Here is a 26,606-nt window from a genome sequence, read left to right as displayed (position 1 = left end):
ACTGGTTACACAGACAATAAATTAATTGCCAACTAAAGATCAGCCAAATAACAAAGAACAATGCATCTATGCGTATTTCCACAGTTAATTCAAGATGAACTTCAAAGACTTTTAGTACTTCATCATACGGTTCATACAAAATCTTTATTTTTTTTTAAACACTGGTCCCTTAAATTTACTCAGTTTACTAATATAATCCATGACTTGTTCTACACATAAATAACTATTGGCATTAAATTCATACTGTTTTAACCAGAAGGGTACTTTTTTCTCCCAAGGTTATTTTTCTCCATAAACCAGCCTCTTATGGAGTTTTTTTGTTCCTTGCCACAGTCGCATTTGGCTGGCTCACTGGGGGTCTAAACACAAATATTATTTACTTATTAAGGCACAATCTACAATCACATTTTTGATCAAATCAAACAATGATGACTCTTGAGGCATTACAACTTCATTTTATGTTAGCATTATTTCCTGTAAATCTGCTTTTAAATGACGTCTGTGGTGGAAAGCGCGCACAAATAAAAATGACTTGACAACTGGACGGAAGAAATCTGTAAAATCAATAAAGCAACGAGAATTGTTAATATTGGTTTGTATAATTTACCAGAAGGCAAACTTTCTTTTTTTCTTATTCGTTTCTTTTGTTACCCCTGGATATTTTTATCAGTGTATTCTGTTTATTGAACCTTGAACATTATAAATATGTTTGTTGTCAATACACAAATCCTTTTATCGGGAAAGTTCATTACAGAGGGTCCACGGTTTGACACCGACAGACTCTACGAACGTAACCACTTCCGCCTGTAACCGGAAGTGTACCACACATGTAAACAGTGGAGTGAGTCACGTTGTACGGCTAGCTGTGAGATGATAACATGAGTTTGGTGTTGAAGTTTGGTATCACATGTTCGACGGTTCTGAATAAAGTGTGAGCGCAGAAGGTGAGGCTCTATTTTCTATGTCTGTAAGTGCACAGTGTGGACGGCATTGGTGTTGATTTAGAACAAAACGACGAAATAATACAGTAGTTGTAGTTACCCTGTCAGTGATTTATGATAATGAAATAGTCAAGATCGTGAGATGCAGAGTGTCCGGAGCTTTTTTCCTTTTAGTTTCTAGTTGTTTAAATGCTACCAATGAGCTCGGTTGCAGCTAAACATTGTGTTAATGAAGTCTGAATATAAGGCATTTGATTGAACATTCACCGACATAGTTAATGACCAGAAAGTCATGCTGTTGCTGGATGTCCTAAAGATCTGGTTTGTCACAAGTTGTCAGACTTTATACAGGAGAATATGCGATGTAGAAAGTGCTTTGTGTAAAGAGTTATTCAGATGTGTTCCTTGGATCACTGGTAATTGACAACTCCTTTAAAGAGTTCATGACATGCCTTTTTATTATTTTAATATGTTTCTTTAGGTTCAGTTATAATATTAGTAAACATTCTTGAACATAAAAAAACAGTCATATTTTTTATAAAATATGATCATTTTCCACCCTTATTCTGACACTTAGTTTTGGTGCTTCTCTCCTTTAAAGGTGCAATATGTAAACATTTTTTTGCCAATGTGTGAACTGCTTGTAACGCAGCTTAAAAAATGAGCCCTTCTCGGGCTTCCCTTAAAGTCTGTTGACCGATTTTAATGCGAAGGGAGTGGGTCGCTTTTGCCAGGAAAATCCAAAGGATGTGACGTTTATGCGTGCTTCCGAGAGCCTTGCCTCAGACAGTAATAGCTTCTCTTCTGCTATTCAACAGCGACGACAAACTGCAACACTAGGTAACATTATCTTAGTGGTGGAATCCTGCAAACGTCCAGCTCCCAGCACAACACCTACTCCTACACAAACTCTGAGTAAGCCCAAAAATAAATAAAACATTTATCTACTGAATCCCTTCTGGCTAAGCGGAAATATGATTGTGGTCGAGTGAAAATTAGAGTGAACATCGACAGGGCATTTGATTCCTGGAGGGACCTTTGTTCGGTTTTGGGGATCAAATCCGACCCTGAATTGGAATTCTTCTTATTGGATAGGTAAGCTTACATAACTGCAAAGCATGTGAAATATAGTGCCACAAGGATTGATCTGTGTAATTTTAGCTAACTTAATCTTGCCTGCTGAGGAATTGCAAGCTACCTTGCTTCGTAACTTTCAAATAATATCAACTATCTTCTCTTTATACTAAAAGTCAGGTTAATGTCAATGTTAATCTGTGATTATTCAGCAAGGTAAACTACAATAACACATGAAATGAATGCTAGACAATGTTCAAGATAATGCAGAAAGACCCATTCATTAGTGTAACGTAACTTGGTTATACAGAAAATATATACAATCTGTTATTATAAAACAATAGCGCATCGATATATCAAAATGACAGTTGTGATGGAATCACATCAATACTGAATTGTGTCAACATATTTATAATGTACAGTCAATTTTATAAACAGCTACTGTCATCATCCACCAAATTTAGCTAACAGATATCGATAAAGCTGGCTAGCTAGCTAATGCCGACATAGGCTATCATATAAATGCAGTCAATGTATCATGCAAAGAAAAGTGATTACTTCAAACTACAGTCTCGCATAGTCAGACCTATATCCAAACTTTGTTTTAGTGCTGTTCCAGCAATGGAGAGTCAAATATAATATGCAGTCTCAAAGTTTGTAGTAAAACAATCATAACTGTGTAAATTTGATAATGCTACCTCGTCTGTCTGCATGATGACGGTGAATCACGTCTCTTTGTACGTTATGTCATTGTTTTGGTCAATGCTTGCTTGCTTGCTTGTGTCCCTATGGAGTGTGTGCGTGATCACGAGCAACAGGTAGCTGGCTGCAGTTCACTTAACGGCCACAGGTGTCATTAATAACAAGGGTTTCTGAATCTTACATACTGCACCTTTAAGACTTGACAGTAAACTCCCACTGTTATAATTGGCTCTCTGGGGCGTTAGCCTAAGTAACTCGTAGACCAAGGGCGCCTATGGTTTCTACGATCAACTTAAGCTTATGATGCTTTTGGGAAACGCAGCCCTGCTCTCTCCTTGCCATCTCACTACTCACTGCTACTGGGTGGGGTTATGGAATTAATAAGGTGAAGTAAGAGTTGATGTGTTATTGTGGAGATGTCTGATGCAGATGTCTACCACAGTGTGACTGTAACCAGTCCTACTCAACCCGCTCCGAGCGGGATTTATCATGATACATTTTGTCCGCCCGGATAATTGAGTCCCCATGGGGGTAACCATTTGTAATGCCTGAGCAAAAACTTATCATGTTATTGTGGTAGCATGTCATTGAAGTCTAGGCTAACTGAAAAACACAAACAACGACACATCTTTATTTTCACAATGTATAACTTCAGTTACATATTATTATGTGTAACATACGGTTTAAAAGACATTAAATGTTGTATTTACATAGTTAAAACTGCATATACCATAAAGTGAATTTCTAAGGTTTTTAATTGGGCTTTGAATAGAGTACCAGTTACTAGCTCTTTGAGCCAGTGGAATCGCTGTGATGTCATATGTGGACTCGATTTACCAGGCTGCAGCCTCTAGCATCAGTCGCTAGTGTGCCTCTTGAAGCCAGGGGAGTGAGGTTCCCTTATGACTCCGTACACTTGACATTGCGTTTGCTGACGCATATGGGAGTGTCCTTCCACATGACCTAGTTGAAACTTCTCTACAATAACACCAATATTCTAATATTGTCTATGGTGTTTGAGCCCCGCCCTTTAGGGGCAAAGCTGTCCGCTATAAAAGCAGGCATACAAACAACATTCTTCAGAATTTTCTTCCTTCAAGACAGCAATTCATCTCTCATCTAGAAGCCCTCTACTGCTTCACATCGACTACACGAGTCTTCACAGGATCTTCGCGGCAACAAGAAGACTCTCCGCTCCCCTGCAATGTTCCGGCGAACATCACTCCGCCTCGCCGCTTGACGCTTCACTGGTGAACAGGCCACTTCAGCATCCTGATTTTCAAAAGGCATAAAGTTAAAGATGAAACATTCTTTTCAACATTTTAAGAAAGATCAGTGTAGTATTTTGTTTTGTAAAATTTTAGAGTGAAAAAAAGGAAAGGAGCACCATGTAAAATTTTGGGCACCCCAAGACATTTTAGTTCTCAGATAACTTTTACCAAGGTCTCAGACCTTAATTAGCTTGTTCACAATCATTGTTTGGAAAGGCACGGTGATGCAAATTTCAAAGCTTTATAAATACTCTGACTCTTCAAACCTGGTCCCAACAATCTGCAGCCATGGGCTCCTCTAAACAGCTGCCTAGCACTAGAAAATTAAAATAATTGATGCCCACAAAGCAGGAGAAAGCTATAAAAAGATAGTAGTGTTGTTTAAGTACGAGTCTTTAAACAATTGAGTCAGAGTCATTTAATATAATATAATTAAATACATTTAATAAATGGTAATATTAAAACATTTACCGGGTACGGCTCGGGACCCATCTTTATGATGGTAGCCCGTGAAAGGAACAGTGGCACGCTCCTTCCCTCCGTAGTGCTAGGGTCGTCTCCTTGGGCAAGAGAGAACAACCCTCAAGTCCCCCACCCCCGCTAGGATTTCAGCAAAAAGTTTTTTCCATCACTCTCGTAAAGACCTGGAGTAAAATAGATCCTTATTTTCCCATTTCTATTATAAGAAATAAGGAAAAGGACGACTCGTTTGCCGTGAGTTGCGACCCGTGTCGGTGGAGGAAGAGATCCTGGTCCCTGAGAAATGTGGTTTGCTGCGGCTTCCACTATTTCAACACCGTACTTTGGCTCCTACTTCACCTAGGCGGAAGGTTGGAATGGCTCGATCCAATCAATCGGCTGGTCAAGACATGCCCTGGGAATACTCTGTGATAGCTGAACATCAAATATCTCTCAGATTCCCAGTAGGCGTTGGCTAAGGTTCAGTCAAGTAAATTGAGCAATTGTTGCTCATTTTGCATGAGCATATCATCCCTGTATCCCTGATGTATAATCTGGGAAAGATCCACAGCGCTGTGCATCCCTTACTTTTGGGCTCCAAGGTGGGTGGGGAGCAGAGATGACTAAACTTAAAAACCCAAAACATGGCTACAAAACACACCTCAAAAAAACGTTTCTTGGACCTGGATACCGACAATACCTCTGAAAATAGACGTGCTCTTGTGCTGGGTAATGATGACTGGCCAAAATTCATCATCATTGAAGCTGCTGCTCCAGATTCTCCAGTCATTAAGCTTTCCCCTTTCACTATACAAAAAAGGTATTGCAGGAATAGCGGGAACAGTAAAGGAAGTGAAAAAACTACGATCTGGACAGATTCTTGTGGAATGCAGTAAAAATGCCAATGCTGAAAATCTACTACATGCCAGCATGTTAGCTGGAGTTCAAATAAAGACATCTCCTCATCCAACTTTGAACTACAGTCAAAGAAGGAATCCGAACTAGAGTTGGATGATGTGGATGAAGAAGAAATAACGCATGAGCTCAAAACCCAAGGAGTAATGAACATCACAAGAATAATAATCAAGAGAGAAGAGCGAACGATTAAAACTGGTACGTACATCCTCACCTTTAATAAACTGCTAAACCCAGATAAACTTCGAATTGGATACTTAAGTGTTCCAGTGGACTTATTTGTACCCAACCCTCTGCGGTGTTTCAACTGTCAAAAATACGGCCATGGATCTAATGGCTGCAACAACAAACATACCTGTTGTAACTGTGGGGAGGTAGGCCACGACAAAGGAAGCTGTGAAAAACCATCAAAATGTTGTAATTGCTCAGGTGACCATTCAGCTGCATCAAAACAGTGTCCCATGTGGATCAAAGAAAAGGAAATACAGAAGATCAGGTGTACTAAGAGAATCAGTTACCTTGAAGCAAAGAAAATGGTGGATGTCGTCTCTGTTTTTACGCTGAATAAAACCTTCGCCACTGTTGCAAAAAAAAGCTGTGAGAACAATAGACTGCCAGACAGATATCACCTGGATGCATAAAGACAAACCCCAAACCGTTAACCATAGTAATATTCCCCCAAAAATGAAGAACACAGGAACACAGAGCGAAAATCTTCTAAATGACATTCACTCCAGTCAGAGCTCAAAACAGGAAACCAAAAGGCAAATAAAAACAACGTTAAGGCAAGTTCTTCATAATCAAAAGTATCCCAAGATGAAGCCTCAAAGACAAAACAAACAAAAGATGTGGAAATGAAAGAGAATGAATACCATAGTAGAAGTCCATCCCCTAAAGGCAGAACCAAGAAAACTGTCCCTATTCTCCCTAATAGGTAATGGAAAATTATATCATCCAATGGAACTGTCGTGGTATCAGGGCAAATTTTACGGAGCTGCAGCGTCTAACTGCAATTATTAACCCTCTAGCCATATGTCTTCAAGAAACACAATTACCACCAGATGGTACTCTCTCTTTTAAAATTTTTACAAGTTTTAACACTTTCGGTCCCAGTGATAAGCGGGCTTCCTGTGGTACAACCATTTTAATAAGAAAAGATGTGATCCATAGTCATATAAATATTAATAGCAACCTACAGGCAACAGCAGTATGCCTGACTTTTCAGAAAACCATTACAGTCGTACAGTCGTCTTATCTACATTCCTCCAAATTTTAACTTGACACACATGGACCTAGATCACCTTATCGCTCAGCTCCCATCTCCTTTTATTCTCATGGAAGATTTTAATAGTCGTAACACTTTGTGGGCCAGTAATCACTGTAACACATAAGGAAAAATGATTGAAGATTTTATAGATAACCACACCGTATGTCTTTTAAATAATGGATTGAATACCTATTTACATCCAGGACATGGAGACGTACTCTGCAATCGACCTAACAATTTGTCAGCCTGAATTATTTTTTAGACCTCGTGGAAAGTTTGGCATGACCTCTGTGGAAGTGATCTTTTCCCAATTGTAACCATCAAAGGCAGAGAGGAAGAAACAAATGTACAAAGAAGCAAATTGGTATCAATTTCAAACCCTCTGTCATGAGAAACTGACACGGTTTCCAGAAGACAGCCCAGATGCTATGCAAAATTTCACTGAAACGCTCATATCTATAGCTAATGATACAGTCCTAAGAACATCTTTAAACATAAAACATAGACGACTTCCATGGTTTGATGATACATGTAAGGAAGCTATAAAAGAGAGGAAAAAAACTGAAAGACTGTTCTTCAGACATCCATCCACTGAAAATCTTATCAAACTTAAGATGAGTAGAGCACGAGCAAGACAAATTATAAATGAATTAAAAAAGGAAAGCTGGAGAAGATTAGTTTCCAACATGACAACAAGTACTCCATCATACAAAATATGGAAACTGAAACGGAAAATGAAGGGAAAAAACACAATCAACACAGCACACTCTTGACTTCAAAACAAGAAATTGCCAACATTCTAGCAAAAACTTTCGAAAACAATTCATCTATTGAGAACTGCCTTCCTGCTTTTCGAACTTTTCTTGCTCAACAAGAAAAAGAAAAGATTAACTTCGGCTCCAGTAACACAGAGCCATACAGCCAACCTTATTCTTTGGAAGAACTACAGTGAGCCATTAAAAAATTCCACGACACAGCTGTTGGACCGGATAAAATCCACTAACTAGAATTTTTAACTCCATCTGGATATCGGGAAATATCCCATCTGCATGGCATGAAGCAGAAATAATGCCAATTCCAAAGCCAGGAAAAGACCATAATGACCCCATAAACTACCACCCTATAGCTTTAACCAGTTGTTTATGCAAAACAATGGAAGGATGGTCAATGATTGCCTGGTCTGGATACTGGAATCTAAACACCACATAAGTAACGCCCAATGGGGTTTCAGCAAAGGTCGAAGCACTACAGATCACCTTATTTGTCTTGAAAGCTATATTCGTGACGCCTTTATCAGAAAAGAACACGTTGTAGCTGTCTTCTTTGATTTGGAGAAAGCCTATGACACGACATGGAAACATGGATTTTAAAGGATTTGTACCAAATGTATTTTAGAGGTTGACTGCCAGTCTTCATTGAAAGTTTTTTATTGAACAGACTTTTTAGAGTTAAAATGGCAAACACCTTGTCTAACCTACATAAACAAGGACTTGGAGTTCCTCAAGGAAGTATCCTATCAGTAACCCTCTTCAGTATTAGAGTAAATAGCATTGAAAAAGTCATTGGCTCTGATGTCCTCTGTAGTTTATATGTAGATGATATCTGCATTTGCTACAAGAGCAAGTACATGAATACTATCGAACGAAAAATCCAATTGAAGATAAACAAAATGCACTCCTGGTCAACACAGAACAGTTCTCACAAACAAAAACCATCTGTATGCATTTCTGTCAGCTTCGTTCGCTACACAATGAACCAGAGCTGTTTATGGATGGAGTTGTTAAAGAGAACAGGTTTCTTGGTATCACTTTTGACAACAAACTGTCTTTTATTCCTCACATTAAATCACTAAAAAAGAAATGTTTTATAGCTATGAATGTTTTAAAGGTTTTATCCAAAACCAAATGGGGAGCAGACAGCTCAACCCTCATGAACTTGTACAGAACCATGGTACGCTCAAAGCTGGACTATGGAAGTATCATTTATGGATCAGCTAGGAAGTCATACATACGACTTTTGGACACTGTACACCACCAAGGTATACAACTAGTTTTGGGAGCCTACAGAACATCACCAATCCAAAGTCTCTATGCGGAAGCCAATGAACCTTCCTTGGAAGTCAGACGCCTAAAGTTGGTCTTACAATATGCAACCAAACTTAAAACAAATAAAGAAAACCCAGCCTATTCATCTGTTTTCCCACTTCAGCATTCAGCAATATATGAAAAAAATAAAGTTTCATTTGTCCATTTGGCCTACGTATAAAAACCCATCTGGAGAATCTGAAAGTGGATCTAAACAGTGTGCAAAATTTCTCCATGGGATCTCAAAAAGCCTAAAATCCATCTGGATTTAACAAGGAACCAAAAATATAAAACGCCATAATTCCATAAACAATTTCTGGTCATAAGAGCAGTATACCCATTACATATCCCAATATACACAGGTGGATCTAAATCTGGAAATAAAGTGGCAGCAGCTTTTGCAACAAACCAACTGTGTCAGGGTATCTGCATCCCTGACCAATGTTCAGTTTTCACTGCAGAGGCAAACAATCTACTACTGGCACTGACGTTTATTGAGACTGCTCCACAACATTTTTTTTTTATAATAACTGATTCAAAATCATGTCTTGAAGCTGTTAAAACTGATCACCCTACAATCGTGAAGATTTTAATCAAATCATCTCTTGAAGCAAAGAGTTTTAATATTATTTTCTGCTGGGTACCTGGATGCTCAGGAATCTCCGGTAATGAACAAGCAGACAGAGCTGCCAGAGAAGCACTATCTAATGAACCAGTAAAATGCCCTATACCTTCCACAGATCTGAAACCAACTCCGAATGTATATATCAAAAACAAATGGCAGTCGGAGTGGGATCAATGTTTAAACAACAAATTACGAGAACTAAATCTTGTTGTCTTGTTACAAGATATGTGTTCCCTTTTAATAATCGCTGGGATCAAGTCATTTATACACGATGCCGGATAGGACATACAAGACTCACACACCAATTTTTACTATCAGGAGAAAATTCACCAAAGTGCTCATCTTGTCAGAACCCACTATCCATTAAACATATTTTACTGGACTGTCATACCTCTACACATCTGAGGAACCTGTATTATTCAGTTGATTCTTTTGAAAAGGTTTTTAATCAAATGAATCCAAATTTAGTATTAAGGTTTTTAGGCAAAATGAATCTTAAACACCATTTAACTTATTTAACTATTTTAAATAACTAAACCTGGTTCCCGCCATGAATATAGCCATTGAAGCTGGCATGGCGTAAAAAATGAAAGAAACAAACAAATTAAAACATTTAATAATGCCCATAAAATTAAATACAACAACATAAAATAGAAACAGAAAAGTTCAGATACCATTAAAAAATATTTATATACTACAGTACTACACTTCACACTTTTCAGTCCTGCTGCTGTGTCCAGGTGTAGCCTGCTTCCTTAAAGTCAAGATCAAACTCACCTTGGGCTGACGTTTAGTTCTTTTCACATTATATTTAGTATGGAAAATAGATGAATAGAGACTTCTCCCCTCACTTGTGTTCTTCATGGTATTTTCTGACTTTTTTGCCATTAAAACGTAAGTGCCAGCTTTACAGGTAACACACAGAGATTGAGCTACATATATGTGATGGTCTGAGTTGTATAATTTCCATCATGGTCTATTTCATCCATCATATTAGTTTAAATGTCCCTGATACGTAGTAAATTTGATTTTGTCTCGATATTGTCAACATTTTCTGTTAGAAATTATTTTGGGTAGTAAGCGTGAGTCTGATAAAACATTTGTTCTATTTAATAATTTGCAGAGTTGGGGAACATACGTTTTTAAAGTGTACTTATGTTATTGATATTTCTGGATGAGAGCGGCAGAGCACGTCTGGCGAATGGCGATCTCTTTCCCGCACACACATACAGCACAGGCGTGTGGGCGAGAGAGTTAAAAAGTACTTTGAAAGAGTGCGCGCTGCTGCTCTCAGCCAGAGTAATCACACGTAAGGACATATACGCGTGAAAACTGATGTACAGTATATCAAATACACAATGTATGATAGTACTAACTGTAGAGATCACATCATTATGAAGACAAAGCCAAAAAAAATTGCCATTTAGAGGCAATTTTTAAATCCCGGCCGGGCACTTTTTTCAGGTCTGAAAAAGAGGACATGTCTGGGCAAAAGAGGACGTATGGTCACCCTAAGTTCCGTTTGTTTTTTTTTTCACATAAAAAAAATTTCATTGCATCACAAATGCCAGGGACTCAGCCGGACTCGGAAAAAAATCCCAAATCCGAAAGGCTCAAATCCGCTTCAAGTACGAGGAAAAATGCTTAGAGTCTGAGTCCGAACTGGAGTACCCCAACTCTAGAAGATAGCAAAGCATTTTCAGATAGCTGTTTCCTCAGTTCGTAATGTAATTAAGAAATGGCAGTTAACAGGAATGGTGGAGGTCAAGTTGAGGTCTGGAAGACCAAGAAAACTTTCCAAGAGAACTGCTTGTAGGATTGCTAGAATGGCAAATCAACAACCCTTTTTGACTGCAAAAGACATTAAGGAAGATTTAGCAGACTGGAGTAGTGGTGCACTGTGCAGCGACATCTGCACAAATATGACCTTCATGGAAGAGTCATGAGAAGAAAACATTTCCTGCATCCTCGCACAAAATTCAGTGTCAGAAGTTTGCAAATGAACATCTAAACAAGACTGATTCTTTTTATGAAATTCTGCACCCTTTTTTCTCCAAACATACACTGGCGGCCAAAAGTTTGGAATTATGTGCAGATTTTGCTGTTTTGGAAGGAAATTGGTAATTCACTAAAGTGGCATTCAGCTGATCACAAAATATAGTCAGGACATTACTGATGTAAAAAAACAGCACCATCACTATTTGAAAAAGTAGTAATTTTTTTATCAAATCTAGACAGGCCCCATTTACAGCAGCCATCACTCCAACACCTTATCCTTCAGTAATCATGCTAAATTGCTAATTTGGTAGTAGAAAATCACTTGCCATTAAATCAAACACAGTTGAAAGCTATTTGGTTCGTTAAATGAAGCTTAACATTGTCTTTGTATTTGCTTTTGGGTTGCCACAGTATGCAACAGACTGGCATGTCTTAAGGTCAATATTAGGTCAGAAATGGCAAAAAAGAAACAGCTTTCTCTAGAAACTCGTCAGTCAATCATTGTTTTGAGGAATGAAGTCTATACAATGCTTGAAACTGCCAAAAAACGGAATACTTCATACAAAGGTGTACACTACAAGGACAACTGGCTCTAACAAGGGCGGAAAGAGATGTGGAAGGCCAGATGTACAACTAAACAAGAGGATAAGTACATGAGAGTCTATAGTTTGAGAAATAGATGCCTAACATGTCCTAACAAGCTGACAGCTTAATTGAATTCTACCCGCTCAACAACAGTTTCATGTACAACAGTAAAGAGAAGACTCAGGGGTGCAGGCCTTATGGGAAGAATTGCAAAGACTTTTGAAACAGAAAAAAAAAAAAAAAGGCTAGAGTGGGCAAAGAAACACAGACATTGGACAACAGATAATTAGAAAAGAGTGTTATGGATTTTAATCCCATTGAGCTTTTGTGGGATCAGCTAGACTGTAAAGTGCGTGAGAAGTGTCCGACAAGACAGCCACATCTACGGCAAGTGCTACAGGAAGCGTGGGGTGAAATGTCACCTGAGTAACTGGACAAACTGACAGCTAAAATCTGCAATGCTGTCATTGCTGCATGTGGAGGATTTTTTGATGAGAACTCTTTGAAGTAGTTTAATTTTTTTTTTCAAATTGTAATTGTAATTTTTCACGTTATTAATGTCCTGACTATACATTGTGATCAGTTGAATGCCAGTTTGGTGCATTAGAGCAAAATCTGTACATTATTCCAAATCTTTGGCCACCAGTGTATGTTTGGAGAAAAAAGGGTGCAGAATTCCATGAAAAGAACACCTCTCCAACTGTTAAGCATGGGAGTTGATCGATCATGCTTTGGGCTTGTGTTGCAGCCAGTGGCACTGGGAACATTTCACTGGTAGAGGGAAGAATGTATTAAATGAAATACCAGCAAATTCTGGAAGCATACATCACACCATCTGTAAAAAAGCTGAAGATGACAAGAGGATGGCTTCTACAACAGGATAATGATCTTAAACACAACTCAAAATCCACAGTGGACTACCTCAAGAGATGCAAGCTGAAGGTTTTGCCATGGACCTCACAGTCCCCCGACCTAAACATCAAGTGGATGGACCTCAAAAGAGCAGTGCATGCAAGACAGCCCAAGAATCTCACAGAACTAGAAGGCTTTTGCAAGGAAGAATGGGGGAAAATCCCCCAAACAAGAATTGAAAGACTCTTAGCTGGCTACAAAAAGTGTTTACAAGCTGTGATACTTGCCAGAGGGGGTTTTATTAAATACTGACCATGCAGGGTGCCCTTTTCCTTTTTTTATGATTTTGAAACTAAAAAAGATGGAAATAAAAAAGTAATATTGCTTAAAATATTAAAGAAATGTGTAATCTTTAACTTTATGCCTTTTGGAAATCAGGCCATCTTTTACTCTCTTAGCTATTCAAGAGCAACAGAAATTTTGATCAGGGGTGCTCAAGCTTTTGTATTTCACTGTATATCTAAAAGAGTTGCTTACGTGTTTGCGTCTTTTTAAAGATGTCGTTCTGTAAGTGTTCCTTGTGTGAGAGGCACATCCCGCTGTCAGATCAGCACGAGAGCTGCATTCTCTGTCTGAGCTGCACCCACGCAAAGTCAGCTCTCCTATAGGAGTGCACGGCCTCGTCTCATTCGGCGGTGGATCGCAACGGCATTCTGTCTTGCATGGGTTTTGTCCGAGGAAGCGCCAGTGTTACGAGCTGAAATACACAATCTCCTTGGGAAAAGCGCGATAGAGGTTGTTCCAAATTGTCAAACCCAAAAAGGGTTTTACAGCCGTTATTTTCTTGTCCCAAAGAAAGACGGCGGGCTTTAGCCAATCCTAGATCTGAGACATTTCAATCACGCTTACACTTACAAAGCGCCCATTCAAAATGATTACTCAGAAAAGGATCTTATCGCATGTCTGCCCACACGATTGGTTTGCGTCAATAGATCTGAAAGATGCGTACTTTCACGTCCAACTAGTACAACATCACAGGATGTTTTTGATATTTGCGTTCGAGGGAATGGCGTATCAATTCAAAGTCCTGCCCTTTGGGCTGTCTCTGGCTCCTCGCACGTTTACAAAGTGCATCGATGCGGTACTCGCCCCTCTGAAACTGAGTGGCTTGCGCATTTTGAACTACTTCGATGATTGGCCATTACTGATCCAATCAGAGGCTCTGTTATGCCAGCACAGAGACTTACTGCTTCAGTATCTAAACAGCTTGGGCCTCAGTGTCAAATGGGCAAAGAGCACGCTCTATCCAGCCAACAAATCTCCTTTTTGGGAGCCCGCCTTGACCCTGTGAGAGGGCACACGCACCTCACAAGCGAGCACGTTCAGGCCATTCTACAGTGTCTGTCTCAGTTCAGACTGGGAAGAACACTTCCACTGAAGCTGTTTCAAATAGCATTGGGGTTTATGGCGGTGGCATCTGCGGTCATTCCATTAGGTATTTTACACATGAGACCTCTTCAGTGCTGGCTCAAGCGCCATGTGCCACAACATGCTTGGCGCCATGGGTGCATGCGCATCACTATGTCTTGCCGCTGTATAGCTGCTCCAGCACCTTGGACAGCTCCTGCCTTTTACCAGCGAGGTGTCATGCTGGGGCAGATTTTCAGGTGGAAAGTGGTGACTACGGATACTTCCAACACAAGATGGGGGGTGGTGTGCGATGGACGCCCAGGCTTTCGGCACCTGGACAGGTGCGAGGAAGGCATGGCACATCAACCTCCTAGAGCAATCGGCTGTATTCCTAGCCTTGAAGGCTTTTCAGTCAGAAATAGCGAATTGTCATGTTCTGGTTCGCTCAGACAACATGACAGTTGTGGCGTATATAAACCGCCAAGGCAGAATTCATTCACCGCCATTGATGAGACTGACGCATCACCTCCTCCTGTCGTTAGTAATTCCAGACTTACTTCCTGTACTAACCTACGTTATTTGGTAACAAAAAACCCGACTCTGGTCTTAATTGGCTGCTCGCAAACAGCTTTGACCTGCCCTCAAACACTACACTAAGCGGTAGACCAATCACAACAGACTGGGACATCTGACCAATCAGAGCAGAGTAGGCTCTCTGAAAGGAGGAGTTTAGAATGAATCCTTTTGATTGAATTCCAATCGATCATTGAACGAGTCGTTTTTGACACTGGGGAAAAAAGGTAATGCTGCAATTTAAATTATGAGCAAATTAAAGTGTTTTTTGACCTTGGATGCATGTAAATCTATTGTATGAGACCTTTAAAACAAAATTGGACACGTTTAAAAACCATAATAGGTGCTCTTTAACGCAAAGGGAGAAATTGTGGGGAACAAAATTGTGCTCAGTGATGTCACACAGTGGCAGTTTATGATGACCACTTCTTCAAGCTTCAAAAGGAAGCAAAAGTATAATTCAGAAGTCTTAACAAATGATTATATGCGACTCATGTCTTTTTCTGAAGGAATACGATCTGATGTATTATTAAGTGAAACTCTTCACCGACCATTGATCTACTGTGCGTGTTCATGAGACGGACTGCACGCAAGCTTTAGAGCTACTGGCACGAGAGCAAACCCTTTAATATGGTGTGTTGCTTTCTCTATGATTAATGACTATTTGTGTATTGTTCATGAGTACCTGTTTTGTTCTGAGCTGTGAAGCTGTCCACTTCTCTTAAGAAAAAACTGAACATTCTTTGGTTTCCAAACATTTTCACTTGTTGAGTTGCTTGAATACATGGATCGGCTTCTTTCAGCTCATTGTTGAAAACACATTTTTGCATTATTTTGGGCTTTGCGCTGACTGACAGGACGACATAGAGCGCAAGCGCTAAGTGCATGACGTCATTGCCATGGTAACCAGATACATTTCAGCTGATTTGCTGAAGACGAGAATGAATGTAACATCAAATCAACGTGCGACGCAACTAAATTGATTTTCTTCTCTGCAAATGATACCAGAGACAGTAGCGAGAAGGACAATGAGGAGATTTAATTTAAGAAGAAAAAAATCAGTGACCCTACCAAAAACCGGTACTGTCCTGTGTAATAAACTTGGACTTCTGGTCACCCAATCTATAATTAAATTATAAACAAAACATTTAGCTGGCCAAAATTATTTCATATTTCATTGTGCATTTTATTGTGGAGAAAACTGTAAAAGAACATATTTTAAGCAGCTCGTCAGTGCTTTTAAAATATAAAAACAATAAATAGGTTTATCTGTTTTTCGGAGTTGCAGTCTGTTTTAGCAATAATTTTTTTTCCCTGACTATTTAAAAAGTTAGTTAATTCATCTATTCAAGCTATTATGGACCGATGTGAGTGACTTGACTTAATGAAGTTCTTAACCACAATGAAACCACGATGCGAGCACTGTCTTGGCTGCACAAACACTGCATGTGATTTTATCAGTTGTCGGGTCTTGTGCCATGCGAAACTGCCTTGTAGTTTCTAGGACATTGGCTACATACCTGTCTTTATGTGTTCGTCATGCCAGCCACCTCGGTAATCGATATTATACAGCAGGCTCCACAGTAATATTCAAGTGTATTAGTTGACTGAGTGTGCTGCTCTGCAGGTGTGTTTGCTCAACACGGTGAAACAAACTCTGGCTATATCTACGACATCAGGGGGTGCTACAACTGCTTGTAGACAGTGTCCATTTATTTCTGTTTCTTTATTTTTATATATTTATTTTGTTTATTGCATCACAAATCGTATGCCATGGTCTTGGCTGGACTCGGAAAAAAATATGTCCCAGAGGCATAACGTTTTTTGGGAGTCAAGTCCGAGTAAAAATGCATCCGAGTCTGTGACAAGTCCAAGTCCAATAAAGTTGGAATCGTGACTTGGACTCGAGTCCGAACACGAGTACGCCAACTCTAGTTTAGAGCACTTGCTATTGCCAAACATATACTTATGCCACTCCCTTTAAGTATGGGCTCACCATCATTTTACTCAACCGCCTGCATTCAAGCTGTTGTAATTTACTATAAGTCACAAGCACTTACATTTTAAGTAAACTCCCACCCTGAGAGGGTTTGTGAAGGAGTTAATTCATACTATATGAATATAGTTCATAAATTCATTCTGAGTGCTCACCTCCTGGCTCAACATGAGGGTCACTCACTTGGTGGCATACTCATGTCGGTCGCCGTCCCACGGGACTGCAGCATCATGTCGTGTGGTGCGGCGTGATGGGATTCTGTTCCCCATTTGCGTTAGCAAACGCAATGTCAAGTGTACTCATAAGGGAATGTCTCTGTTACGTATGTAATCTCGGTTCCCTGAGACGAAGGGAACGAGACATTGCGAATACTGGCCACACTACAAGATTCAGAGTTCTTTTGAGGTGTGAGCGATGCGCTCCTTGTCCCTCAGTCAGAAAATTCGGAGGAATGGTGTTTGCGCACCTGCTTTTATAGCGGACACCTTCGTGCCTAAAAGGGCGGGGCTCAAACACCATAGAATATTGGCATTATTGTAGAGAGGTTTCGACTAGGTCGTGTGAAGGACACTCCCATATGCGTTAGAAAACGAAATGTCTCATTCCCTTCGTCTCAGGGATCCGAGGTTACGTATGTAACCAAGACATTTTACACATCCGGCACAGCTATCACATACCAGCTGGCTCCCGTTACATGACATCACAATGTGGAGGAAATAGAGAACGATTCGTTGTGGCAGCTTGGTTTCAAAAAAGTGAGGAGTACGTTTTGAGTTCTGAAACTAACAGTATGTTTATATAGTAGGCTACTCATGTCTACTCATACTCCTTTAACTTTACATGTTCTTCCAAGAAGAATTTGAGTTTGTAGATACGTTTAAATCTGCATTATCCTCTGCTTTAGAAGAGTGAAGATGGAGAAGAAAGAACAGAAGTGGCATCAGCAGAAGCACAGTGGCCCCAAAGCACAGAAGAACAGGAACAACAAGAAAGGAGCATGGCACTGAACAAGAGCAAGATGAGCGCAAGAGGAACCCACGAGCATTTGCTGTCAAGTCAGCTGTGCGCATGGCAAGGACCTTCCATAGGTCAATGCTCAGTGCCCAGATGTCTGTCTGTGTGTCTGCTGATTTCACTTTCAAAGATTTTGGTGTGATTTTGAAATTATTTTGGAAAAAGGATAATAGCAATATTTAGGCTAATAATGAATTATTTCTTTATTCATCCATTTCATTGACATAAATTATTAAAAATACATCCCTGTATTATAAGTATGTACTGTTTTAATGCATTTTGCTGCAGTAGCTTTCATTCACCATTCATTAAAGTTGTAATATGTAAATTTTTTTTAATGTAATATTCGCCTTTTTTTTGCCAATGTGTGAACGGCTTGTAAAGCAACTTAAAAAATTAGCCCTTCCTGGACTTCCTAGGTTGCCTATTAAAGCCTGTAGACTGATTTACATGCAAAGGGAGCGGGTCCCTTTTGCCGGGAAAATCCAAAGGATGTGACGTTTATGCGTGCTCCTGAGAACCTCGCCTCAGTGCTTCTCTTCCGCTATTCAGCTACAACAAACTGCAACACTAGGTAACGTTATCTTAGAGATGGCATCCAGCAAACGTCCAGCTCCCAGCACAACACCTACTCCTACACAAACGCCAAGTAAGCCAAAAAATAAATAAAAAAATGTATCTACTGAATCCCGTCTGGCTAAGCATGTACATGATCGTGGTCGAGCGAAAACTAGAGTGAACATCAACAGGGCATTTGATTCCTGGAGGGACCTTCGTTCGGTTTTGGGGATCAAAACTGACCCTGAATTGCTGTTCTTCTTATTGGACAGGTAAGCTTACATAACTGCAAAGCATGTGAAATATAGTGCCATAAGGATTGATCTGTGTAATTTTAGCTAACTTGATCTTGCCTGCTAACGCTGATGAATGGCAAGCTACCTTGCTTCGTAACTTTCAAATAATTTCAGCGATCTTCTCTTTATATTAAAAGTCAGGAATACAGGATAAATTTAAGCAAATACACTGGTTTCTTGATCGTAGTACAACATATGACATACAAAACATGCTATAGTGCAACATAACAGTGCAGTGCAACAGTAAACTGTGTGGTATAGTTCGGTAGTATGTATCTGTATGTGTGTATCAGTATGCTATGTTAGCTGATAAGTAGTTTTAGTTTAGTCACAAAGTTTGTAGTAAAACAATCATAACTGTGCAATTTTAATTATGCTACCTCATCTGTCAGCATAATGCCGGTGGATCACGTTCAGTCTCTTTGTACGTTACGTCATTGTTTTGGCTGACGCTCGCTCGCTTGCTCGCGTCCCTATGGAGTGTGTGCACAAGCATGAGCAACAGGTAGCTGGCTGCAGTTCACTTAACGGCCAAAGGTGTCATTAATAACAAGGGTTTCTGAATCTTACATACTGCACCTTTAATTTTCATTCACAAGTGAAGGAGGTTTGGATCCCTTTTAAATGCGTTATTTCTTTTGTTGGTCTTCCTTTTAGAGCTCAAGACATTAAAACAAAGAGACATCACATTCCTCTGGTAGACTGAACCCCTCTGGAGCCTCCACCTGTTGTTGTAGTTGTGATGGGACCTCCAAAATTGGGCAGAAGTACCCTGATTCGCTGCCTGATCAAAAACTACACATAGCAGAAGCTTTCTGACATCTTTGGACCTGTGACTATAGTATCTGGTCAGTTTCATAATGCAAAACTGCCTTTTCCTCATTCATGTACAATAATTATAGTGACTGCTAGTGATGACGGAGCATTAAAACATAGTAAAGTTCAGATTATGCTAGAATGTTTTTCTTAATTTCAGTCTGTAAACTGTGTGGTGACATTCTCTGTGTCAATATTTCTTGGGAAGAAACGATGCCTTCGTTGAGTGCAACAATAACATCAACACCATGACTGGTTTGGCAAAGGTTGCTGACTTGGTGAGTTCAGACCTGCATTATCTGCTGCACTGACAACAATTAGACTCATACAGTGACTTATAAGTGTATCAGATATACCTTAAAGTGATAAACCCTGTACATATATGTGGTGTCTACCTGTTTGTAAAGGCAGTAATAATCTAGATGAAATTTGGAGCTGCTGCTTTAACCTGCTAATTATGGTTCATTAACTACAAAAGTGAAATTATAAACATAATATACAGCTGAAGTCAGAAGTTTACATATGCTTAGGTTGAAGTCATTAAAACGACTTTTTAACCACCACAGATTTCATATTAGCAAACTATAGTTTTGGCAAGTCGTTTCACCTCTAATTTGTGCATGACATGAGTCATTTTTCCAACAATTGCTTACAGACAGATTGTTTCACTTTTAATTGACTATATCACAATTCCAGTTTTAACAGAAGTTAACTGTGCCTTTAAGCAACTTGGAAAATTCCAGAAAATGATGTCAAGCCTTTAGGCAATTAGCCAATTAGCTTCTGATAGGCTAATTGGAGTCAATTTGTGGTGTACCTGTGGATGTATTTTAAGGCCTATACCTTCATTCTATAACTCAGTGCCTCTGATTGACATCATGGGAAAATCAAAAGAAATCAGCCGAGACCTCAGAAAAAAAAACTGTGGACCTCCACAAGTCTGGTTCATCCTTGGGAGCAATTTCCAAACACCTGAAGGTGTGTTTTTCACAACACACATCGTTTCAAAGCAGCTTTACAGGAAATCATGCATTAACAAAAACAAAAAATTAAACTGTAATATCTATAAAGTCTTTGAGTGATCATTGTGTAGTTTGATTAAATATGATTGTAAATTGTGTATAGAAATTAAATAATAAAATTATAATTGTATTTAGAACCCCTGTGAGCAAGCTCCAGAAACACAAAACTCCTTAAGATGTTGGTTAATAGAGAAAAATAACCTTGGCAGAAACCAGGCTCATTGTGGGGGCCAGTTCCCCTCTGGTTAAACAACATGAATATAATGCCAATATTAGTTATTTGTGTGCAGTGCAAGTCATGGTTTTAAATTTGTAAATTAAGCTTTAAGGTCCAGTGTTTTAAAAAATAAATTTAAAAAAGATATATATATTTTTAACTAAGATTAATGACTAATGTCTTTGAAGTCCATCCTGGATTAACTGCAGAAGTTCACATAGATGCATTATCCTTTGTTAGTTGGCTGATGAAGGCTTTTGTTGGCAATTAAATTGTAGTCTATGTATTCCATTTCAAGAGTGTAGTCCATCAATAGACAAAGTTGATGCAAGCAAATATTAATGAGGTGCATCGCAGTTCAACCTGCAGGTCATTTCGGTGAGGTTCGGTGGGGTCCATCCTAAGTCCAAGGTTCAGGCAGTGGCATATGAAGTATCCTATGTCTTACAGTTGGAGTTGGCATCAGTTCATCCTCTGAAGTCAAAAGACTGAAGTGATGTCTGGCTGGCACTGGCTGTAGTTTGTCATCATCTCTCAGCGGCACGTAGCAGTGGAGTCTGACACCAAGCAGGAACGGAGCTGGATCTGGCTGGCTCTGGTAACCTTGGGATATGAAAGACATGGAAACAAATAGAATAATATTATTACAAACATTGGAAATGTAATTTTCAAAGGACAGATTGGTATAAAATATAACACCTAAGTTATTTGCTGTAGAAGACGACGTAACAGCACATCCATCGAGAGTCATGATATTTTAGATGCTTATTTTTAGATGTCTTTGGTCCAAACACTAGTACCTCTGTTTTGTCGGAATTGACTAGAAGGAAATTTCTGGCCATCCAATCTTCATTGATACATTCTGCTAATTTGGAGAATTGTGGATTTTTGTTGTGTTTAGAAGAAATATAAAGTTGGGTATCATCGGCATGACAGTGGAAACTTTTCCATGATTCCTGATAATATCTCCCAGGGGAAGCATGTATAAGGAGAAAAGCAGAGGTCCTAAAACTGATCCCTGTAGCACTCCATACTTCTTGTTTTATTTGACAATTCCTCATTTACACATACAAAGTGGTAGCGGTCTGCTAAATAGGACCTAAACCATGCTAATGCAAGTCCACTAATGCCAACATAATTCTCCAGCCTATTTAAGAGAATGTTGTGATCTCTTGTGTCGAAGGCAGCACTAAGATCTAAAAGCACTAGAATTGAAATGCAGCCGCAATCAGATGATGAGAGCAAGTCATTTGTAACTCTTAAGTGCAGTCTCTGTACTGTGATGGGGCCTAAATCCTGACTGAAATTCTTCATATATTCCATTTCCCTGTAGAAATGAACATAGTTGGGAGGACACTACCTTTTCTAGTATTTTCAACATATATGGAAGATTTGAAATCGGTCTGTTGTTAGCCAATTCTCTAGGATCAAGCTGTGGCTTCTTAATAAGCGGTTTTATAACTACCATTTTAAAGTTTCTTGGAACATGTCCTAAGGATAGCGAGGAGTTAATAATATTAAGAAGAGGTTCTGAGATTACTGGGAAATACCTCTTTTAAGAGCTTAGTTGTTTTGAATCTAACATGCATGTTGTGGCTTTTGATGTTTTGATAAGTTATGTTAGCTCTTCATGACCTATGATAGCGAAGGATTGAAGTTGTTCGTGAGCAAAATTATGAGACACTGTTTTCTGAGGTGCTGTGACAGTTGACTGCATAGTTCCAATTATTTTATCAGTAAAGAAATTCATGAAGTCATTGCTATTGTGCTGCGACGGAATATCTGGTTCAGTCGATGCTTTATTCCTAACCAATTTAGCCACAGTACTGAATAAACAGAATGCATCTATGATTGTTGTGGTTATTTTCTATGAGTTTTCTAAAATACGCTGACCTGGCAGCTTTTAGTGCCTGTCTGTAGCTACAGACACTATCCTTCCATGCACCGTGAAATACCTCTAATTTTGTATTCTTCCAGTTGCGCTCCATTTTCCGAGGTACCACACTCATCCGTACAAACAGTAGTATGCAAGTGTAAACACCATGGGATCACACAGCCATCGTACCGCTCAGGAAGGAGGCTCATTCTGTCTCCTAGAGATGAATGTATTTTGGTGCGAAATGTGCAAATCAATCCCCAGAACTACAGCAAAGGACCTTGTGAAGATGCTGGAGGAAAAAGGTAGACAAGTATCTATATCCACAGTAAAACAAGTCTTATATCGACATAACCTGAAAGGCTGCTCAGCAAGGAAGAAGCCACTGCTCCAAAACCACCATAAAAAAGCCAGACTACAGTTTGCAAGTGCACATAAAATCTCACTTTTTGGAGAAATGTCCTCTAATCTGATGAAACAAAAACTGAACTGTTTGGCCATAATACCATTGTTATGTTTGGAGGAAAAAGGGTGAGGATTGCAAGCTGAAGAACACCATCACAACTGTGAATCATGGGGATGGCAGCATCATGTTGTGGGGTTCTTTGCTGCAGGAGGGACTGGTGCACTTCACAAAATAGATGGCATCATGAGGAAGGAAAATTATGTGGATATATTGAAGCAACATCTCAAGAGGTCAGCCAGGAAGTTAAAGCTCGTCGCAAATGGGTCTTCCAAATGGACAATGTCCCCAAGCATACATCAAGTTGTGGCAAAATGGCTTAAGGACAACAACGTCAAGGTATTGGAGTGTCCATCACAAAGCCTTGACCTCAATCCGATATAAAATTTGTGGGCAGAACTGAAAAAGGGTGTGCGAGCAAGGAGGCCTACAAACCTGACTCAGTTACACCAGTTCTGACTGGAGGAATGGGACAAAATTCCAGCAACGTATTTTGAGAAGCTTGTGGATGGTTACCCAAAACGTTTGACTCAATTTAAACAATTTAAAGGCAATGCTACCAAATACTAACAAAGTGAATGTAAACTTATGACCCAGTTGGAATGTGATGAAAGAAATATTAGTTGAAATAAATTATTCTCTCTACTATTATTCTGACATTTCGCATTCTTAAAATAAAGTAGTGATTCTAACTGTCCTAAGACAGGGGAAGTTTTGATTAAATGTCAAGAATTGTGAGAAACTGAGTTTAAATGTATTTGGCTAAGGTGTATGTAAACTTCTGACTTCAACTGTAACATATAATTTGTTCAAAATGATCAAGAGACTGTGTTATTTAATTGTATCATCAAAATTTTAATTTACAATAAGACTACTGATATATTTGACTTCATTAGGGTCTGATGCTGATAGATGCAAGTTTTGGCTTTGAAATGGAGACTTGAGTTTCTAAACTTTTGCCAAGTTCATGGCTTTCCTCGCATCATGGGGGTCCTCACATTTCTGGACTCTTTCAAGAACAACAAGGTGCTTCGAAAAACAAAGAAAGGCCTCAAATCGGTTCTGGACTGAGGTTTACCAGGTACGTCCACAGCCCTGTGTGAGATCTCAACTTGCATATAATAAAAAGAGAACTGAATATTAAAGTGCTCCTTTTAATCCATAGGGGGGCAAGCTGTTTTACCTGTCTGGAATGGTTTATGGAGAGTACCAGACACAGGAAGTGAAAAACCTTGGGCAGTTCATCTCAGTGAAGTTTAGGCCTCTTGTCTGGCAGACTTCTCACCCTTTTGTGGTGGCTGACCGGTGAGTGAACTGAAGAAAGTATTTATTTTATTCGTGATCCTGCTAAGTGTACTTTTGCTTTACCTTTATAACTGCCAGTTGTTCTATCCTTTTTTTCTGGACAGTATGGAGGATCTTACTGATCCTGAGGCCATTATCAAATCAAATCAAATCACTTTTAATGTCACACAGCCATATACACAAGTGCAATGCTGTGTGAAATTCTTGGGTGCAGTTCCGATCAACATAGCAGTCGTGACAGTGATGAGACATATACCAATTTACAATAACATCAAATTAACACAACACAATTTAAAGTCTAATATACACATAATTACACACAACACAATATGCAAATAATAACATACACTGTACAGTATACAATACACACAATATAAATACACATTCAATAAAAAAAGTATATATAGTATATATAGAATGTACAGTAGGTTGTATTGTACTGTATTGACATTCAGGCTGTCGGTTGATAGTAAGTTGTTAAGAGAGAATATAATATAATAATAATAATATAATATATGACAGTCCGGTGTGAGATATAAGAGTAAGAGTAATGAAGTGCAGTGCTGATGTATTTTGATCGTGGGAGATCAAGAGTTCAAAAGTCTGATTGCTTGGGGGAAGAAGCAATCATGGAGTCGGCTGGTGCAGGTCCTGATGCTGCGATACCGCCTGCCTGATGGTAGCAGTGAGAACAGCCCATGGCTCGGGTGGCTGGAGTCTCTGATGATCCTCCGAGCTTTTTTCACACACCGCGTGGAATATATGTCCTGGAGGGAGGGAAGCTCACCTCCGATGATGTGTCTGGCAGTTTGCACCACACTTTACAGTGCTTTGCGGTTGTGGGCTGTGCTATTGCCGTACCAGGCGGAGATGCAGCCAGTCAGGATGCTCTCTACAGTGCAGGTGTAGAACCGTGTGAGGATGTGGCGGTTCATTCCAAACTTCCTCAGCCGTCTCAGGTAGAAGAGGCGCTGATGAGCCTTCTTCACAGTGACTTCAGTGTGGATGGACCATGTGAGTTCCTCAGTGATGTGGACACCCAGGAACTTGAAGCTGCTGACTCTCTCCACTGGTGCTCCATTGATGGTGATGGGACTGTGTTCTCTGTCTTTTCTTCTGAAGTCCACCACAAGCTCCTTTGTCTTGCTGACGTTGAGGGAGAGGTTGTGCTCCTGACACCAGTGTGTCAGAGTGTGCACCTCCTCTCTGTAGGCTGTTTCATCATTGTCAGTGATCAGACCTACCACCGTCGTATCATCAGCATACTTAATGATGGCATTTGAGCTGTGTGTTGCCACACAGTCATGTGTGTACAGGGAATACAAGAGTGGGCTGAGAACACAGCCCTGTGGGGCTCCAGTGTTGAGGGTCAGTGATGAGGAGGTGTTGCTGCCTATTCTAACCACCTGGCATCTGCTTGACAGGAAGTCCAGGATCCAGCTGCACAGCGAGCTGTTTAAGCCCAGAGCCCGGAGTTTCTCATCTAGCTTGGAGGGCACTATGGTGTTGAATGCTGAGCTGTAGTCTACAAACAGCATTCTCACATAAGTGTTCTTTTTTCCAGGTGGGAGAGAGCAGTGTGTATTGTAGATGCAATGGCATCATCAGTGGAGCGGTTGTTGCGGTAAGCAAACTGCAGTGGGTCTAGAGAGAGAGGCAGCACAGAGCAGATGTAATCTCTGATTAGTCTCTCAAAGCATTTGCTGATGATGGGGGTCAGAGCAACAGGACGCCAGTCATTTAAGCAAGTGATTTTTGATTGCTTTGGAACAGGCACAATGGTGGATGTTTTAAAGCATGTGGGGACTACAGACAAAGAGAGGGAAAGGTCGAAAATGTCCGTAAAAACACCAGCCAGCTGGTTCGCGCATGCTCTGATGACGCGGCCCGGAATGCTGTCTGGGCCCACGGCTTTGTGGATATTCACCCATCAAAAGGATCAGGTTACATCCGCTACAGAGACGGAGAGTGAACTAACCTCTGTAGCTTCGGCCGCGAGAGCTCTCTCCGTGAGGGCGGTGTTATTTCCCTCAAAACGAGCATAAAAAGTATTTAGCTCATCCGGGAGAGAGACAGCGGTGTTCATTAGGCTAAATTAGGCTAAATCCCAAATGTGACAGAACCGTCTCTTTGTACAGCTACCTGCGTGGGATGTTTTTAAAGAATAAATGCCAGGTCCACATTCCTGGTGAGTTATCATTTATGTTTTGCAATATAACGTGGTCCAAAACAAATGTTATACATTTTTTTCATTACAAATTATATTTTTAGCATACAATTTGCATGA

At 39.8% G+C, this 26,606-nt stretch overlaps 1 pseudogene; it reads left to right on the top strand.

Annotated features, from left to right (window-relative positions):
• The first annotated feature begins 5,091 nt into the window (after positions 1-5,091).
• The window catches only part of LOC127426810 (ribosome biogenesis protein BMS1 homolog), a 42,413-nt pseudogene continuing 20,898 nt past the window's right edge, over positions 5,092-26,606 (top strand).

The sequence above is a fragment of the Myxocyprinus asiaticus genome, chromosome 36 (assembly GCF_019703515.2).
Source record: "Myxocyprinus asiaticus isolate MX2 ecotype Aquarium Trade chromosome 36, UBuf_Myxa_2, whole genome shotgun sequence".
Taxonomy (NCBI): Eukaryota; Metazoa; Chordata; class Actinopteri; order Cypriniformes; family Catostomidae; genus Myxocyprinus; species Myxocyprinus asiaticus.
Note: the sequence above shows the minus strand (reverse complement) of the source record. Positions and strands in the feature narration are given on the sequence as shown.